Source organism: Hemicordylus capensis, chromosome 6 (assembly GCF_027244095.1).
Source record: "Hemicordylus capensis ecotype Gifberg chromosome 6, rHemCap1.1.pri, whole genome shotgun sequence".
In the NCBI taxonomy this organism is placed as follows: domain Eukaryota; kingdom Metazoa; phylum Chordata; class Lepidosauria; order Squamata; family Cordylidae; genus Hemicordylus; species Hemicordylus capensis.
The window spans coordinates 52,012,036-52,032,858 of NC_069662.1; positions in this window are offsets into that span (position 1 = coordinate 52,012,036).

Genomic DNA, 20,823 nt, shown 5'->3' on the forward strand with positions numbered 1-20,823 from the left:
AACACTCTGGAGATGGCAGGGATTAAACCTGGGGCCTTCTGCATGCAAAGCAGATGCTCTACCACTGAGATCTTAAGCTCCATTGTATCACTTCCAAAGAAACCGTGCTGCTGAGTCATTTCCCACTGCACTGCAGCTATGATAGGAATGTAAAGATTTGTTGTTTGGACTTGTAAAGTATTGCCACTGCCAGGCAATAACAATCCCCCATCGAAGCTGGAAAAGATCTTGATTCGCTTCCAATGCTGGCACAGTTGTTCTTAATTACTGTAACAGGCAACTAACAGATCCAGCTGACCTCAGACTAAAAATGTTAAAGGATTGTTTTACTTATAAGAAAGGGAGAAAAATTAGTAGAAAAAGAAACTGGAGGGCCATGAATGCACTAAATAATAAAGTACACAGGAGTCTAGATTCTGCTCTCAAGATAAATAATGCAGGTTTGTCCAACAGGATTTGTTTTATTTTTTTAATACATTTTATTTGGTTGTAGTAATTAACTCAATATATCAGGATTAATACTGTATAGAGAATTAATAAAGCTTCCAAACACTGATCCCTGATGGCCACAAGTGTAGCCTCCCCACAAAGTTTGATTTGGAGTCTAAACCATAGTTTGACAAGGAAGATAATTGTTTTCAGCTTGTCTTTTGTAGAGGAGCAAAAAGAGCCCGATTTAAAGGCACTTAGTTGTATATCACCTTGGTATCAAGACTTTCTAGGCATGATATTTTATGTTGTAGAAACTGAAAGTAGTTGGGGGAATAATGAAAATTAATACTGGGGGAAGTTTTGTTAGAAAAGAAAAGGCTTTACAATCATATGAAATTTCAGCTTTAGAAAATATGAAATTTGTTTTATAAATTTCTCTGGGTTGGGGATTTAAGCAGGGTAATAGCATAAAACATGGGAGTATTCATAGGGCAACTCAGCAGTTTTTATTATCTTCTTCCTTAAGGAAAGCTAAGTATGAAGTATTATATCACTATGACTTAACCCCACCACCACTGAATAAGATGTTTAACTCAGATTATTTTAAATGCTGGAAGTGCCAAACCAATTGTGCAGACTTGTGTCATGTCTGATGGGTCTGTCCCTGAATTCAGGATTACTGGACCCAAATGTTAGGTATAAGACTCAAATTTTATTCACTTACTTTAATTTTGAATTATTTTGACGATAGTGTTGAAAGATCAATGGAACTTTTGGTCTAAAACCTGCTTGTCACAGTCCCAATTGTTTTGGGTCAAAACTGGAAAGCAGCTTCACTTCCAAGAGAATTGTTATTGAAAGTAAATAACTGCTTGGGGTGCAAATTACAGTTCACAAAAGGACCATAGTTCAGTTGAAGAATATCTGCATTGCAAGCAGAAGGTCTCAGGTTCAAGCCCTAGCATCTCCAGGTAGGGCTGGGAAATACCAGTCTGAAACCCTGGAGAATTGCTGCCAGTCAGTGTAGACAATACTGAGCAAGAGAGACCAATGGTCGGACTCAGTATAAGGTATCTTCCTGTGTAACCTGTACTGCTTGGGGTGGTTATGATCCTGACCTCAAGCGACAGCCAGGACTCAGGTCCCCAGGGGGAAATGCCAGGCAAATCCCTGTCATCAACTGCCAAAGGGTAGGACGCAGAAAGGCCCAGGAACCCAAACCTGGACCCCTTGAGCCAGACTAATTGGAGAGATCAGGCCTGGATGTACCAGAAACCTCTAATTCCTTAGTACCTGCTCACCAACGCAGGGAATATGTCAGGCATGAGGCGGCTAAGAGACAGTGGAATGTTCTTCTCCAGGTCGAGACTCCAGATATACAGAGCAAATGTTTAATGTTACATGTATAAAAGCAAACAGCAGTGGATTCTGTTTTCTGATAAAATACGGTTGCATACAAAAGAAGGGTTGCCAACATTCCGTTGCCCAAATAAGTGACACAAGTCGGAGCGAGGGGAGGGGATCTAGGGTGGGGGCATCTCAGGGGTGGGGCCATTCATAAAAACCAAGGCGGGTTCCTGGATAAATGTTTTATGCAAGTAATAAAATATTGGCTGTAACATAAATAAAAACTAAGCAGTAGGGATGGGCCCGGACCGGTCCGGAGCTGGGTGGTTCGGTCCGGGGGTGGGGGGTACCTTTAAGAGCAGCGGGAGGGTTTACTTACCCCTCCCGCCGCTTTCCCGCTTAGCGCCGTAATCTTCAAAGTAATTGGGGCAGCAGGACAACTCCCTGCCGCCCCTTCCCCGACGTTGCTTGCAAAAAAACCCAGCAGTCCTTTGCGCGTACACACTTCACAGAGACGAGCGTGCGCAAAGGACTGCTGGGGTTTTTTGCAAGCAACGTCGGGGAAGGGGCGGCAGGGAGGTGTCCTGCCGTCCCAATTACTTTGAAGATTACTGCGCCAAGCAGGAAAGAGGCGGGAGGGGTAAGTAAACCCTCCCGCCGCTCTTAAAGGTACCCCCCCCACCCCAGTGCCGGACTGCAGTCGGCGGTTCCGTGCACACCCCTACTAGCAATAGCAATAGCACTTACATTTATATACTGCTTTATAGCCGGAGCTCTCTAAGCGGTTTACAATGATTTAGCATATTGCCCCCCAACATTCTGGGTACTCATTTTACCGACCTCGGAAGGATGGAAGGCTGAGTCAACCTTGAGCCCCTGGTCAGGATCAAACTTGTAACCTTCTGGTTACAGGGCGGCAGTTTTACCACTGCACCACCAGGGGCTCATCACTAAGCAGGATACAGAGGGACACACCAAGGAGCAGGGGGGAATGACCCCCCCTGCTGACCTTTTCCCTGGGTGCAGGCAGAGGGGGGGGCCCAACCGCCAAAAAAAAATGCAGGTCGGGGCACATTGCCAGAGTGTGTTTAATTCCCAAAATGACCCACCCAGTGCCATCTTCTGTTCCAAAGGGGCTTGCTCCCACCCACTCTCCCCCGCCCCCAGTCGAGGCTCCGATGCTGATGCCAAACAACACCGGCCAGCCCGGCTCCCAGTTGGCGATACATTCACCCACAGGTACGTGCTTTGCGGCACAGTGTGGCGGAGGGGGCAGCAACGGTGGCAGCCTGCCCCCTCCTAGTTCTATCCTGCCACTGCCCCATCAGAAGCAGGTGGTGTGTGCAGCGGAGTCAGGGAGGGTGGGGAGCCAAAATACGGGGGAAATAGTATCCCGGACAGACAGGCCCCTTTTCCCTAGAAAGGCAGAACATCCCAGCTAATCCTGTTGGACTGCTGGCAGCCCTAGTTTACAGTAACAGTGAGCAGATATCATGGTATACAAATCCGAATCTGGGGTCAGACTTGGACGTACCAGAAACCTCTAGCCCCTTAGTACCCACTCACCAGAGCAAGAATACATCAGGCAAGAGGTCGCTGAGAGGCAGTGGAATGCTCAGCTTCCAGGAGTCCGGATATGCAGAACAGATGTTTAATTTATAAAAGCAAACAGCAGTGGATACTGTTTCCTGAGAAAATACAGTTGTGTACAAAAGAAGGTGGGGTTACAATAACAGTGATTAGATATCATGGTACATACATCCTTCCATGTTTGGTACTGGTGGGTCTGTAAATAGAAACAAAAAAGAACAGGAACAAAAACCTACATGGCCCAACCGGAATGTATGCTCAGTGTTTTCCAGGACCTACAGAATGTTGAGGGTGTCTGCTGAAAAACACACACAAAGAAATACGAAGGTAAAGCAAGAACAGGCCTGTTTGAGTCTCTTAACAGCTTATAGTGTCCTGGAGGTAGGCCATGGGGTTAGAGAGATGGATGCCATGAGGTTAACTTCTTGCACTTAATGCAGAGGTATGCATAGAAGGGGAAGTAACTTGCCTAGAGAGCAAGAGGTTGCCGGTTCAAATCCCTGCTAATATGTTTCCCAGACCTATATCAGGCAGCAGCGATATAGGAAGATGCTGAAAGGCATCATCTCATACTGTGCAGAAGGAGACAATGGTGTATTCCACCTGTATTCCACCAAAGACAATCACAGGGCTCTGTGGGCACCAGGAGTCAACACCGACTTGACAACAAAACTTGCTTTACTTTTCTAGAATAGGAAAAGGGAAAAGATATCTCTTCCTTTCCCACTCTCCAGAAAATTCTCCCTCTTGCAATATAGCCCGAAATCTCTCAGCTGGCCCCAAACCTGAGCCTGTTAGCACCACTATCAGGAGGATGAGAAAGAAAAAATGCTGTTCAGAACCTCAGTCTTACTTGGATAATGCTTAATTTTTATTAGCCCACATCCAGTTTTCATCATGTTCTTCCTTTAAGAGAAGCTCAGCTTTAAAAGAAAGTTCCATACCTAATATCAGACAAAATCCCTTCTACAAGTAATCTGTTGATATTATAGGCTTTTCCTCCCCTGATTTCTGTAATGAGCTCTAAAGATCCCTTTATCTATGCCTAGACTGGTGACAACTGCAACTGAGATTCCTCTTTAAGGTTGAGCCTCAGCAACTTTATTTGGCTTAGAATTTCTTGGCACTAATCTTGCTTTTGTCCATTCACTGAACTGTTGGTACCATTTCAGATTAATTCTACCCATCTTCTGCTCAGATTGCAGCCTCCACTTTCCTCAATCGACATAACTGTTTTTCAGTTTTCTGCTTTCTCCATCACCATCTTATTTCAACAACAAATTATGGGGTGTAATATTGCCACCATTTTGTTATGCCAGAAAAATAATCTAAAATCTTCTCAAGTAGAATGAACATGTCCCTTTAAGGTATTATTGCAGTCAATGATGTAATTTCCTTCTATAATGTTGATCTATATGTACAATTTCTTTTTTTTTTTGCTGGAGGAAAACATATATGGAACATTGGCCAGGTATTGCGGGGGGGGGGGGTGGCAGGCAGGGTATTGTCATATTTTCTAATCACTTGTGTACAATCTAACAAAAGTTAGTTGCAATTAAGTCCCATTAAATATAAAGCAGAGAAGTGGTAGCAGGGGAGTGTTTAACCCACTCCTAGTGGCAATTTCTCCCCTCAAATTCCCCTCCCCAGCTGCTTTCCTCCATATTTACCTGTATATATCCGCATCATTTACCATTGTGCATATCGAAACAACTCACAAGGGGAAAGCAGTTGAGGGGATGAGGTAAGAAACAGCCAGTGAGAAAAGGGTTAAGCACACATGCCCTCCTTCCACTTCTGCACTCTAAATTCGCCCTTCCTGAAACTGCACAGTTAGCACACTTCTTGTGTGCAGTTAGCCTCTTAATCCCATGTATTTAACTGAATTCAGGAAGCTGTTATTTGAAAATGCATTCAAAATATAAAGCAGCAGAACAAGTTGCACAGATAAATTCTGGATTCCCTAACGACAAGATAATTGAAGTCTAGGCAAACCTGCAGCTGTAGGAAGTGAATTTGAGGACCCGAAAGATCCTTTCCAACTTTCTTATTTCATACAAGACCTTTTTATGTATCATTTTCAAATAAGTGAACTTATTTGGCTTTTTTTAGGACCCCTTGTTCAGAGGTGTAGCGGCCACTGAGCAAGAGGGACACACATCCCCAGGCCCCAAATGTTTGGGGGGCCCCCAAGGCTCCCCCCGCATCCAGGGCACCCCCTTGCCCCCTCCCGCACCCAGTCAGCAAGCAAATCTCTCTCCATCTGGGGGCACATGGCACACCCCTGTCCTCTCCAGCCAGCATTTCACGTTGGCTGGGAAGGGATGGGCTCTTCTCTCCCCCCAGTCATTGATCCCTCCCATATGTCTGATGTCAGATGCAAAGGGGGCCAGAGGCGTAACTAGGGAAAATGGCGCCCGGGGCAAGCACTGAAATGGCGCCCCCCTGCGCCCCCAACATACTACATTATACTTAGGTTTTTCCTCACAAGCGCCCGCCGCCGCCGCCAAGCCAGGCCACTGACTGGCCGCCAGGCACCAGCAAAGCAATGGGGGGGGGCGCGGGCGGCGCGGAAGGGACCGCTCGTGGGGGAGGGGGTGCCGACGTGCTCCCTTGACTGCTGCAGCGCTGCTGCACTGAGCAGGAAACATTTGTATTAACAAAAAATTAAAAAAAATTGTCATGGCGGCACCCCCCACGTGACCAGAAAAGATGACGCCCGGGGCACGTGCCCCCCCTGCCCCCCCTATAGTTACGCCTCTGAAGGGGACATAGCCAATGCAGAGAACGGGGCTATCACAGCCTCAGCATAGTTTCATTTCCTCTTTTCCCCTATCAGAGGTTGGTGGCACTGCTGAACGAGAACTCTCTTTCAAGGAAAAGAAGTCCCTTTCAGCAATTCCCTCAAACACTGACAGGGGAAATGAAACTATGCCGGGGCTGTGGCAGCCCCAGTCTCTGCACTGGCCCCTCTCCCTTGCATCTGACATCAGACACAGGGGGTGTGGCTTGTGGCACACATGCTCGTGCATGAGAAATAACAGCCATTGGGGAGGGGAGCCGCCAATCAGACTTTGGCCCCCAGCCCCCACAAAGCTCCCTACTCCCTTGCCCTTGTTAGTATCTCTAGCTGACCATGAAGTCATCTCCTCACTGTCCCTTGTTCTGTCATTCTGTCTGTTATCAGCAACATTTCACCTGACCTGCTGCAACATTTGTTTTTCACAAGAAATGGTTCCTGGTCTCCGTTCCAGCAAAGGCGAAACCTCTTTGACATGCCATGAGGCCTTGCTGCTTTCCTCCCACGCAGTTTGCTTTTCAAAGTAGTAACACAATGACATTTGCTGGCAGCTTACCCAGAATTAGGGTGTAACTAGCAATCTCAATTTGACACTGGAGTTCTCCAAAGCCTTGGAAAAGAAGACGGGAAAAGCAGCTTCTGCCAAGCCGGCAACGGCCTTGCCTTTATTTTTGCTACTGCTTTAGGGATTTAACAATTTGTAATATAGTGTTTAGAACAGTGTTTAAATAATTAGGGCTAGGCTAGGGAATTCACAACAACATGTACAAAGCATGGCTTATGCTGCAGGCTCAGGAGTTCACATCTATTATTTATTTATTTATTTATTTATTTATTTATTATTAAATTTATATCCCGCTCTTCCTTCAAGGAGCCCGGAGCGATGTACTGCATACTTAAGTTTCTCTTTCACAACAACCCTGTGAAGTAGGTTAGGCTGAGAGAGAAGTGACTGGCCCAGAGTCACCCAGCAAGTCTCATGGCTGAATGGGGATTTGAACTCAGCTCTCCCCGGTCCTAGTCCAGCACTCTAACCACTACACCACGCTGGCTCTCTAGTTGGCTTTCAGTGTAGACTGGCTCTGCTTAGAGTGCAATCATATAGGGATGTGCAAGGACAGTTCATGCACTCCCTGAGCCGGTGTGTGTGTGTGTGTGTGTGTGTGTGTGTGTGTGTGTGTGTGTGTGTGTGTGTGTCTTTAAGCAAGCAGGTAAGGCACTCCTTACCTGTTCCCCCACTCCCCATCTCTTTCCCCCCACCAGTGCTCGATTCTGAAAGAGACGTGCAACTGGGGCTGCAGCGTTCCTACCTGCAGCCCCAATTGCTGATCGGACTACAGGAAGGAACACTGCAGCCCTGCATAGCTCTTTCAAAATCAAGTGCTGGAGGGGGGGAGCAGTGGGGCGGGGGCAAACAGGTAAGGAGTGCTTTACCTGCTGGCTTAAAGGCACACACACACACACCTAACGAGCCGGTTCGAATAAGTGTAAGACTTGTGGGAAAATTCAGAAAGGGAGTGCCGAACCTGTTTGTGCACAGCCCTACAATCATATGCTTTAAAACCAAAAGAAGTCCAGCACAGCATAGGATTTGGTGTTAAGTCTCTGCACAAGTGTATTGTGATGCATGGCAGTATCTTCAGAGTTACGCTGTCTGGAGCAAAGTGACACTGGAGTGATGTTACACTGATGTAACTCCACCACTACCTTTGCACCAATGTAGGAACCAAAAATGGGTAGAGCAATGGGAGGGGTGTGTGTGCTGCAGGCAGGATTTATGAGAAGTGAGATTTATGCCAATTCTATAACCCCTCCAGACCATGACTACAACCTCCAATATGGCCTGGAGTTACACTGACTGCAGGGATGATGTATCACTGTTCTTCACTGTAAGGTCCACCTGGGGGCCAGTGGCACCTCCCAAGAACCCTCAGTGTGGCTCTCTGACCAGTGATTTACTGGGCCTGTGTGAAGCTTCAGGCAAAGCTGAGCACTCTGCACAGTCCCCCTGGCACCATGTTGAGCCAACTGTGCCCCACTGTGTAGTGCTGTGCTTGGCCCAGTGCCAGAGTGTGTGTGTGGGGGGCTCTTTTAAGGGAAACAGAACCCCTGCACCATTTTGGAAGGCATGCGTGGAGTGTTGATGGGAAACAAGTCGGAGCTACCTGTGCTTGAGGACGTCCCAAGAATACACCTCCTTCCACACCTGGGAGCCCCCGCCCGCTTGCCTCCCCTCCTCTAGGGATGTGCATGGAATCGGATTCGAGCCACGCCAGGCGGCTCGGGCTTGGCTCCAGGCATCGAGCTGGGTCAAGCCAGCTGGTGAGCCGGCTGCAGGGTATAATTGTAAAGGGGAATGCAAGGAGGATTCCCCTTTACAAGTAAAGGGAATTCCCAAGCGTAATGTGGGGGGAAAGAAAAAGGTAGTATTCCCATTGGAGTGACTTCCGCACATGTGCAGATGCTATTTGTACCACCGCACAAATCACCATGCAAAATTGGAGGAGCCCCTGCTGCCGCCTCCGCCGTCCCCACCGCCACTGCCTTGTTTTTAAAGGTAACACTACATTTTTCTCTCCACCCCGCAACATTTACTTTAGGGAATTCTCTTTACTTGTAAAGAAGAATCTTTGCCAGATTCCCCTTTACAAGTATAACCCTTGAGCCCCTCAAGCTGACTCGTGGACCAGCTCGACTTGAGCTCAGACTGGCTTCACTTTTGATGGGGCTGGTCCAGCTCAAGCGCAAGCAGGGGCGTAGTTAGGAGAGAGGGAGTTCATCCCTCTCTCTGGAGGCCCCCCAGAGTGAGGGAGATAATGAAGATAATAGGGAGGGATGGAGCTGGAGGGCCCTCAGGAGCTGGTGGCCCATGTTCTTTGAACCCTTTTGCTCAATTATAGCTACGCTACACTTAGGGGATGGGGCCACTCTGGGAAGAGAACTTGCCTGCTTGCATGCAGAAGGTTCCAAGTTCCCTCCCTGGCATCTCCAAGATAGGACTGAGAGAGATTCCTGCCTGCAATCATTGAGAAACCACTGCCAGTCTGGGTAGACAATACTGAGCTAGATGGACTAATGGTCTGACTCAGTATAAGGCAGTTTCCTATATTCCTATGTACCAATTTCCCCCATAGCCTATATTTAGCTATGGGGCTTAGATTTATAAATGATTGAGAAACAGTATCTGGACATAGATCCATGATTAAAAGTATAGATGTAATTAGAACAAGTTGTTCTAGTAAGAACTAATCAGCCTGCTTTCCTTTCACTGTCTCTACATCTGGACTAAATATGGTGCAGATCAAAGTCCACAAGTTAGATCTCTTGCGCGTCAAATGTTCATGTGTCTGCCATCTTGGATTTGGGTGGATGTCATAATTACAAACTGCGCCATTGAGGTGTCCCTGTATGTTACTCACTACAGCTGTTCCAAATTTGGTTCAAATTGGTTAGACAGTCCTCAGGTTCGTGCATTTGCACCTCAAACATTTATGCATCCACCATCTTGGATCAGGTAAGTGACATCATCACAAACTATACCACTGAGGCATCCCTATGTGTCCATTCAGCTGTAGCAAATTTGATTCAAATGGGTTAGATTGTCCACAAATTAGTGCACTTGTGCCTCAAAAGTTTACATCTACCATCTTGTATTGGAGTGGATGACATTATCACAATCTTTGCTGTTGACGTGTCCCTATGTGTCCCTACAGCTGTAGCAAATTTGGTTCAAATCAGTTAAGCAATTCACATGTTCGCTCACTTGCACCTCAAAAGTTTATGGTTCCGCCATCTTGAATCAAGGTGGATGACATCATCACAAAGTACACCACTGAAGTGTCACTGTGTGTCACTCACTACAACTGTACCTAATTTTGTTCAAATCAGTTAGACAGTCCACAAGTTAGCCCACTTGTACCTCAAATGTTCACATGGCTTCCATCTTGGATTGGGGTAGATGACATCATAACTCACTTTGCCATAGAGGTGTCCCTGTGTGTCACTCACTGCAACTGTATGTAATTTGGTTTAAATCGATTAGGCAGTCCACAAATTAGCCTGCTTGTGCCTCAGATGTCCATGTGGCTGCCATCTTGAATTGGAGTAGATGACATCACCACACACCATGCCATTTGGGCATCCCTATGTGTCTCTGCAGCCATAGCAAATTTGGTTCAAATCAGTTAAGCAGTTCGCAAGTTAGCTCACTTACGCCTCATAAGTTTACATGTCCGCCATCTGGAATTGGTGTGGATGACATCATCACAAACTACACCATTGAGATGTACCTGTGTGTCACTCACTGCAACTGTACGTAATCTTCTTCTTTATATATATATTTCTCTAAGACGTACCTGTGGCTAATCCCGTGCGTGGCAGCTCTCACAAGAGTTCGCAATAGGCTGCCAGATAGCGATGGGTACAGGAGGGGGGAAGAAAATGGCAGCAGCTGGCGGGGGGAAATGTGCCAGTGCTTTCCTCCTACAGCTCTTAAGATAGGACGCTCTCTCTCTTAAAGGGCCCTCCCAGCACTGAGAAAAGCACAGTACTGTGCAGAGGTCAGCAGAGTGGGAAATGAATCTCAGACGGAACTTTTTTGCCCCAAAGCCCCTGCTTAAAAAATAGTTAAAATCACTGGTGTTAAGTTAAAAAACAAAACAAAAAAATCCTATTGAAATAATTAATGGCAGGGTGGGGGCAGGGACTTCCCTCAGCATCTCCTGCTTCACCTACCCTTCCCACTCCACAAACAACAGTCCATGAAGTCAGCAGGAAACAAGTTGATCCAACAGCAGTCAGAGGCAGAATGAGCTCCTAAATGCCTCTGAGCTCAGGATACCCTTCCTGGGCTCTACCTCCCTGCCTGGAGAGTGGAAGCTTTAAAGGAGTAGCCTTCTGGCATCCTCTTCCTCCTCCTTTCTAACTGATCCAGCCTGTTGCTGGCAATGGCAGACAGATATCAGGGAGTACAATGGTATGGGACAGGCCAGCTTCTTAGCAGGCTTGGGTTCTGAGGGTGCTCTTTTTGGTTAGGTTCTGAGGGTACTGTTTTGGAGAGGCTCCAACCCTGGAGCTCCCTCAGGTTCTGGCCTGGTGCTGGGGCCCAGGGCTGGGTCCAGAGCTGGTTCTGTCACCTCAGGGTCAGACTCACTGCTCAAAGTGGGAGTAATAACACCAGCCACGAAGGAGTGCAGGATTCAGACTAACTCTGCACCCAATCCCAGCACATTTACCCCAGTATATAAATGTCTGATAGGGAGATAATAATTCAGACGACAGGGTGTGTGGCATGGGGCTATATCTCTCTGGCCTCATAGTGTGTTTACACAGAGCACATAATTCTCTGGGTATGGTATCCCTGGCAGCTTTCTGTGTTTTGCCGCCTGCCTACGTGTGTTAGATGTGCACACTTCTGATCCCCTCCCAGTGTTTTTTAGGGCCCCAACCTATTCAAATATTAATGGATCGCTCATGATTCAGAAGTTCGTTTGATTAAGTGGAAAAGTCCATTTTGTACAGTGTTGTTGTCATGAGTTATTTCTCGGAAATTAAATAAAACCAGTTCATGTTATATCTGACAGGAGACTTGCATGTCTGAACAAATTTTAGTCAATCCTGCTTTTAGTTTTAAAAAGATGTGTTGCAACTAAGGATATCTGGAGGTAGAAAAATGAGAACCAGGATGTATACTTTTTAAAAAAACTCATAAAGAAAAGTAAGTTCTCATAGCTTTGTTATCTTTTATGTCAAACCCTTGAAAAATTAAATTAATGGAAAGGATAAGAGAGGTTATCATGACCATTAGGCATGAAACCTTTTTGCCAATTCCATATTTATAATGACGTGAATTCTATGGCTTACTTCACTTCGAAATTCATTATTACTAGCTGGGCTGGATGCAGAGCATCTACACCTCTAGTTCTCCCCCATCCCCATCCCCATCCCCATCCCCGCCGCTGCTGCCACTCCCCCCCTGCCACTCCCCCCCCCCCCCGCTGCTTCCCCCACCACACTCCTATTTTTGGTGCTGCTGCCACCAGGCCATCCTTCCTTTTGTATGGCAGGCGGGCCAGAGAGGGAGTATGCCACCCTCTCCGCCGTCCACCCGCCCAGTGCCCAGGTCATCCTTCCTTTTGGCCAACAGTAGTTTTCTGTCCCCTTGCCCGCCCGCCCGCCACCACCTTCTTCCTTCTTCCTCTGCCCCCCTCACCCACCCATTGCAGCTTCTTTCTTTGCCTGGTTGCGGCCAACCACCACCATTTGCTGCCATTTCCCCCCCACTGGCCAGCCAACTGCCACCGCCATTTTCTCCTCCCCCCCCCGGTCTGTACCCATCACTGTTTGGCAGCTGCTTGTGAACTCTTGCGAGAGCTGCCACACATGGGATTAGCCACGGGTACACCTTAGAGAAATATATATAAAGAAGATATTTTGGTTGAAGTATGACTTGTGCATTTTACCTGAGTCATGCAGTCAATAACGGGGCTGTCTGTGATTTTCCAGGCTAAGAGAGGGCAACTCTAGTGTAACCGGTCCTTATGGGTCTCACCATAGTTATATCCATGATCTACAATTTGTTTCTTTAGGGGCCTCAGAGTGGTGTAATGTTGACAGATTCAACAGTGGGACAAATAACAAGGCTGGTGGCAAACATCTCTGAACCATAAGTTATATTCAACTTGTGCTCTCCCCAGATAACGATTCTGTTGATACCTGGTTCCAGAAATTAAATAGCTGTAGAAGGCGCCTAGACTGGAAAAGGAATATCTTGTATTTAGAAATCTAAGTAGTGCAACATGTGGTTACCCCATAACTGTTGTAGAGTTAGCTAGAGAAGACTCCCACGCAGTAGTGGGTGAAAAGTGACATCACTTCCTGTGTCTCAAGTGAAGGATGATTAACTCAGCCTGTGGCAAATGGTCGTGATACAAAGCAGCAGAAGTCAGAGATGCCCTGAGCAATAATGAAACTTCAGCACTGTCAGGATCCTGTTTTCTGTGGTTAAGAAGCAGTTTTCTCCATGCCCATATTGATCGGACACTGACTATGAACAAACTCTCTCTTTTTGTAGTTTGTGTTATAAGAGAACCTTACCTCTGTCTAGGATGTATAAATACTGATTGGTTATTCCACCTGGGAATTCTATACACTATGATTGCAGCTGACAAGTTTCACTTTTAAAAATTCTGATATTTGGGCTTTTGACATCTGTGTTTAGCATTCTTTCCCATCCCATCTTCTGCCTCAAGAAACCTTGATTAATTAAAAAAAAGGGGGGGCAGGATAGTTAAATGAAAAGTATCCCTAAAGCATATCCAGATAACTTTTCCACTGTGAACAGAATATGGCTTTGTCTGGTTTCCCCAACTGTTACCCCTGCTAACTGAGCCAAGAGGCACCTTTTAAAATAGTGACTCTCTTATATTTAGCACTGGGAAAGACTAACTGTCCTTATCCAGCCCCAGCATAGGGTTTTCCCAAGGGCTGCTGCTGCTGTCTACATTATATTTCTTTTTAGATTGTGAGGACTTTTGGGATCGGGAATAATTTCTCATTTTCTATGTAAACTACTTTGTGAACTTTTTTTGTTGAAAAGCAGTATATAAATATTATTATGCATATTTAAATATTTAATAACAGTTTGAAGCACTGCACTGCACAGATTTCCTTTTGTCTAGAATGAACACATGGGTGGGGGAGTGGAATTATATCTGCTCTCCTGTTTCATCTCACCTCACCCCACGCCTACCCATGTTCAACTCGTCATGAACAAAGGTTTTGGACAACCTTTTATATGTTTATTTGGGTGGGGGGTGATCTTCATATTTTTATTTGCGGGGGATATTTTCACACACACACACACACACACCAAAATACAAAATATAGCATAGCTTTGCATATGTTCATTTATCTATCTGAGTTCAGAAGAAAGAATTTATATCAGAATTTGAAGATAAATCAAAAAAATCTTGTGGTGGCCTGGAGCAAGCGATTCTTCTCCTCTAAATAAGGAACTGAGTCTACACAAAAGTAATATCTGCACAGTCCTTGAATAGGCCATTGAATATAGTACTCTGCATTCCACTCTTGCCTTTGACTGTCTGTCTAGACCAGGGCTGCACAACTCTGTCTCTCCAGTTGTTACTGGACTACAACTCCCATCATCCCCATCCACAGTGGCCAGTAGTCAGGGATTATGGAAGTTGTAGTCCAACAGCACTGCCACTGCTGTCTAGACCAACAACTGGAGTTGTTGTTGGACTGAGAGTTCCATAATCCCTAACTACTGGCCACTGTGGATGGGGATGATGGGAGCAACTCTGTCCCTCCAGTTGTTATTGGACTACAACTCTCATCATCCTCATCCACAGTGGCCTCGTAGTCCAACAACAACTCCAGTTATTAGTCTAGACAGCAGTGATAGTGCCAGAAAAAACATCGAGGCGGAACTCAGAAGGGCCAAAGTGCATTTATGGGTGGGCAAGCTGTGCCCAACATATTAGATTTCTGAAGCAGAAATGGGGGGCAGGGAGCAAGCCACATGTCTGGAGTGGGGTGCTTGCTTACACATCCCGCTCTTGCTAGTCTGGTAGAGTTTCTCCCCTGCCAGATGATGCACCAGTTGTTGGTGGTCTGGGCAGCCTCTCATTCAGCTAAGTGGAACGGGTTTGAGCTCCAGTCTAAGCTGCCTGACTTGTCTGCACTGCAGTGGCTGTGTCCAGTAAAGGCACACACATAGTATCCTGGCTTGCAAAATGAGTGTCAACAACCTCACTCCTTCAGTTGTTAAAGGGCAGGTGGATCTTTGTGCCATGACACTAGGTACATATATTTGCATTCAAAAGACGCATGCTCAATATGCTACAAATCCAGCCACCATCCCCAGCAAGGAGAAAAATCTTTGGGCACACAGGTGCATATTAATAGCAAACACAACTGGATTTTTCTCCTTGCTTTGCATCCCCAAGTTCCAGAACTTGCGCCATAGAATGAACTTGAGGATCTGTAACCTCAACCCCTGCAAAATACATTCTAGAAGCCTTAAAGGAAGGCAAGTACATATATAAATACAGGGTAAAGTACTTGGAGAATCTACTTCAGCAATGTGAAATTGTATGGGACAAGCAGTTCAGTCAGTTATTCTTAGGCAGTGCAGAAAAATGCATTTCACTGCACAAGTAATATGAGAACAAATTCTTATTATTGTTGGTAGTGTTTTGTTTTGCACCTGATTACCCTCAAGCAGTCTCTCAATGTCAGAGCTGCATAGGTGACATCATCTCAGCCAGAGCAAGAAAGGATGCCTATACACATGTTAATTTTGAAAGCCTTTTGTTATTCTATTGGATCTACTTAACATAAAGAGCTAGTTATTATCTACACACAATGGATGTTCCCAGAAGCTTATGAAAAAGTGCTGAGTTAGATTTAAGTTTTAACAAGTTGTTCTAGTAAGAATGAATCAGCCTACTTTCCTTTCACTGTATCTACATTTGGACTAAATTTGGTACAAATCAAGGGCAAGTTAGATCTCTTGAGCCTCAAATGTTCATGTGTCTGCCATCTTGGATCGGGGTGGATGTCATAATTACAAACTGCACCATTGAGGTGTCCCTGTGTGTCACTCACTACAGCTGTTCCAAATTTGGTTCAAATTGGTTAGACAGTCCTCAAGTTAGTGCACTTGCAACTCAAATGTTTATGCATCTGCCATCTTGGATCGGGGTTGGTTACTTCATCACAAACTACACCATTGGGGCATCCCTATGTGTCCATTCAGCTGTAGCAAATTTGGTTCAAATTGGTTAGACTATCCACAAGTTAGTGCACTTGCGCCTCAAAATTTTACATTTCAGCTATCTTGTATTGGGGTGAGCGACATCATCACAATCTTCGCCGTTGAGGTCCCTATGTGTCCCTACAGCCGTAGCAAATTTGATTCAAATCATTTAAGCTGTTCACAAGTTAGCTCACTTGAGCCTCAAAAGTTTATGATTCAGAAGAAGAAAAAGATCTTGAATCAGGGTGGATGACATAATCACAAACTACACCACTGAGTTGTCCCTGTGTGTCACTCACTACAACTGTACCTAATTTGGCTCAAGTCAGTTAATCCACAAGTTAAGGTTAAGTTAAGATTAAGTTAAGGTTAAGTTAAGTTAAGCCAAGCCTAGGGACCAAGGATAGATTGGGACTACTGTTGGTGTACAGATCACTCCATTGGAGTCCCTAACTGAGCTGACGGACCTGGTTGCAGGGTTGGCATTAGAGATGTCCAGATTGCTTGTGGTGGGTTACCTGCTGTGACTCCTTTAATTATTTTTTCACAGACAAAATCTCATATTTGGGCCAAACTGGATTCTAGAATTAGGTCAGTCTGTTATGGAGATATCCAGCAACTCCTCATATGTGGTCAGACTAGATCATTTTCAGTTTGTGACTCTTGTGGATATGGACAAGCTGTTTTGGACTGTCCATCCTACCACCTGCTCTCTTGACCCCTGCCCAACTTGGCTTATTTTATCTAATCAAAAGATCGGAGAGGGTCTGGTAAACATCATAAATGTTTCTCTGAGGGAGGGTAGGATGCCTCCTTGTCTTAAGGAGACTATCAATAGACCATACTTGAAAAAACCTACATCGGAGCCCTCAGAGTTAGGCAACTATTGGCTCATCTCTAATCTCCCATAGTTGGGCAAGGTGAATGAGAGAGTGGTGGCCTCTCAGCTCCAGACAGTCCTGGAAGAAACTGATTATCTAGACTGATTTCAAACTGGCTTTCATGTGAGCTAAGGGGTTGAGACTGCCTTGGTTGGCCTGATGGCCAATTGACAGAGGGAGTGGGACTCCACCGATCTTTTTGGATCTCTCCATGGTTTTTGATACCATCGACCATGGTATCCTTCTGGGTCGCCTGAGGGAGGTAGGATTAAGTGACACTGTTCTACTGTGGTTCCATTCCGACCTCTCAAGTAGATTCAAGATGGTAACTTGGAGACTGTGCTCTGCAGAGTGAGAGTTACTATCTGGAGTTCCACAAGGCTCCATAACATCTCCAATGCTATTTAACACATCTACATGGAACCGCTGGGAGAGATCATCAGGAGATTTGGTGCAAGGTGTTATCAATATGCTGATGGCATACAAATCTATTTCTCCCTATCAACTTCATAAGGAAATGGCATATTTCCCTAAATGCCTGCCTGGAGATGGTCATGGGCTGGATGAGGGATAACAAACTGATGTTGAATACAATAAGAAAGAGGTACTGATTGTGGGGGTCAAGATCCGAGAGATGGTTTAAATCTGCCTGTTCTTAATGAGGTTATACTCCCTCTGAAATATTAGATATATGGCTTGGGAATGCTCCTGGATCCAAAACTCTCTCTGGTTTCTCAGGCTGAGGCAGTGGCCAGAAGCACTTTCTATCAGCCTCAGCTGATATGTCAGCTATGTCTATTTCTGGAGGCAAATGACCTTAAAATAGTAGCATATATGCTGGTGACCTCTAGGTTTGACTACTGTAATGCACTCTATGTGGGGCTGCCTTTTTACATAGAATGGAAACTAAAGTTGGTACAGAATGCAGCAGCCAGGTTGGTCTCTGGGACAACCCGAAGGGACCATATAACACCAATTCTGAAAGAATTGCACTAGCTGCCGATATATTTCCGAATGAAATACAAAGTGCTGGTCATTACCTATACAGCTCTGAACAGCTTAGGTCCTGGGTACTTAAAGAGACCAACTTCTTTGTCATGAACCCTGCAATCTATTAAGATAATCTGTGGCGGTCCAGTTACGGTTGCTGTCGGCTCATCTGGTGGCAATTCAGGGCTGGGCTTTCTCTGTGGCTGTCCCAGGGCTTTGGAATGCATTGCCTGTCAAAAGAAGAACTTCTCCATCTCTGATTGCTTTGAAAAGGACCCTTAAGACACACCTGTTTTCTGAGGCTTTTAATTAAAATTAATCTAAACTGTTTCAGTTGTTTTTATCCTGTGAAATTATGTTAATTGTTTCACTCTGTGAATTGTTTTTATTCTGTGGAAGTGTTTTGTTTGTTTTTGGTTTTATATTGTAATTTGGATTGTGTACACCTCCTAGAGATATATTTACCAGGCAGTATATAAATATGATAGATAGATAGATAGATAGATAGATAGATAGATAGATAGATAGATAGAAATACCTACTCCATTTAATATAACATCACAGGGAGCAAATTAAAGGTTAAGGAGAGGGGATACAATTATATCACCTTTGATTTTCTTCAGTCAGGTGTTTAACAGTTAGAAATATTTTTCTGTTTTTTGATTTCGTGGTTACTTAAAAATTTTTAAAAAGCACCCTACATCTGCTAATGTACAGATTCTGCTAAATATAACACTCATGGCTTGGAGTTCATGCTTACCAGAGAGAGTAAATGGTGGAAAGAAAGACCCGTCTCCCCCTGCCTTTTTTGTTTGTTTATTTTGTTAGCCTATTGGGAATCCCAAGAACTATTTATTTATTTACTTCCTTGCACATTTATATCCCACACTTTCTATAACAAGCCAAGAGCGGTGTACATGATAATGTTTGTCTTCACATCAGGGGCGTATCTAGGGGTAGGGCAGGCAGAGCACGTGCCCTGGGTGCCAATTGAAGGGGGGTGCCATTTTTCTAAAATTAAAAAAAAATTAAAATGGCTGCTGAAAACAAAATGGCCACTGTGCATGCTCAAATGGCCTCTGTGAGGCCCTAGGCCATGCCAGGCCTCGCAGAGGCCATTTGAGCATGCACAGTCACCATTTTGTTTTCAGTGGCCATTAAAAAATTAAAAAAAAATGGGCACCGCACATGCTGAAATGGTCCCTGCGAGGCCCTAGAGGCCAGAGAGGGGAGGGGAAACCTTTGCAGACCCCCCCCCCAGCCTTTAGGAAGCCCCCCAAAGGGGCTACAGGTATTTAAAAAAAATTAATTAAAATTTTTTAAAAAAAAAATAATCTTAAAAAAAATTTTTTTTAATTAATATAATATAAGTCACTGTACACATATTCAGTTTGGCACTATGTACAGAGAATCAGATGGGTGTCAGATGTTTGGACAGGGGGCGCAATTTCAGTGCTTGCCCTAAGCACTATTTTCCCTAGATACGCCTCTGCTTCACATGTCTGGGGGTCACTCTAATGGCCCCTGCACTTGTGCCAAGGCCCTGGGATCTGCTGCTGATTCCCCATTGCTGCTGTTCCTAAAGTAAACTCCTGCCCCCTGCCTGCCCCTTTTCAACCCCCTAAAGTTTCCCTAATGCTTGTAAAGGGGATTCCTTACTGGATTCCCCTCTGAAAGCTCTAGAACCAGGACCAACCAGTTCAACTTGGTTCTAGGCATGAACCACACCACCAGCCAAGTACACAAGATGGTCCCTACCGTATTTTCAGATGTGAAATGTTGGAGGGTATACTCCTCTCCTGAGAACAAAGGGGTAAACAATATGCCCCTCTTCTTTCTGAGAGATCTCTTTAAATATTTGCTCTATATAGTTAGCATATCACCTAGAGCAGGTAAAAGGACTTTCTCTAGTCTGAACATACCCAGTTCCTCCAGCCTTCCCTCTTGTAGGGGAGACTACTGCTAGGCGTGTTCTTGCTGGTTTCTTTGGAGTCCAGTGCAACTAGAGATGAATTGCTGAGATGAGTGAAACAGCTGAATATCCAGGCAGATGCAACTGTGCTGAAAACTTCACCATTAAGAAGTTTCACTTCCCAAATAGTGCTAGGCTATAATTAGCTCATGACAAGAAGAAATTTGTGTCTCCTATGGGGGAGTAAATGTCATATGGACATTTACTTCCCAGCAGGACACACACTGTCCTCCTTGTCAGCTATCACTGCACACCTAGGAACCAATGTTACATGTTACAGCTAGCGACATGCTCCTATTTGATCTACCTAGAAACAAGGAAGCTGGTATGCTTGTGGGGAGGGGAGAATTCTGAGATGCCCACTAGGCTACAGTGCTGTAGCTGGTTTCTTTTTTTTTAAAAAAAAAAAGGAAGTGCCATCTTGGTTACAAGACGGGCCTCCTAATCCCAGATAGGTGCAGCTGATCATGATTATGTATTCTGAAAGAAGCATCGATTGAGTCCCAGAGGGATCTGCAAAAGGCACTTTTCTGGCATGCAGTCTAAAGGCTGAAACGATGCAAATGGTCTAACACAAAAATCATTTAAATACCACTTCCTCAGTCCAAAAGAATGTTGCTAACCCTTTCAATCCCAATTCAAAAGATAGACACTTTAAACTGCTCTAGGATGATGAATGCAGATATTCTCAGACATTTTGGTAGGAAGTCGTCTATTTATTGGTGCTAAGTTAAACTGTCAGGCAGACCAGTCCTCCTTGTGAACCACTACTACTACAAACATTTATATACCGCTTTACAACAAAAGTTCCCAAAGCGGTTTACATAGAGAAATAAAAATAAAGAAAGATTGATCCCAGTCCACAAAGGGCTCACAATCGAAAAAGAAACGTAAGACAGACACCAGCAACAGCCACTGAAGGGATGTTGTGCTGGGGTTGGATAGGGCCAGTTGCTCTCCCTCTGCTCAATACAGAAAACCACCACTTTAAAAAGGTGCCTCTTTGTTCCATTTGCAGTAACCACCACAC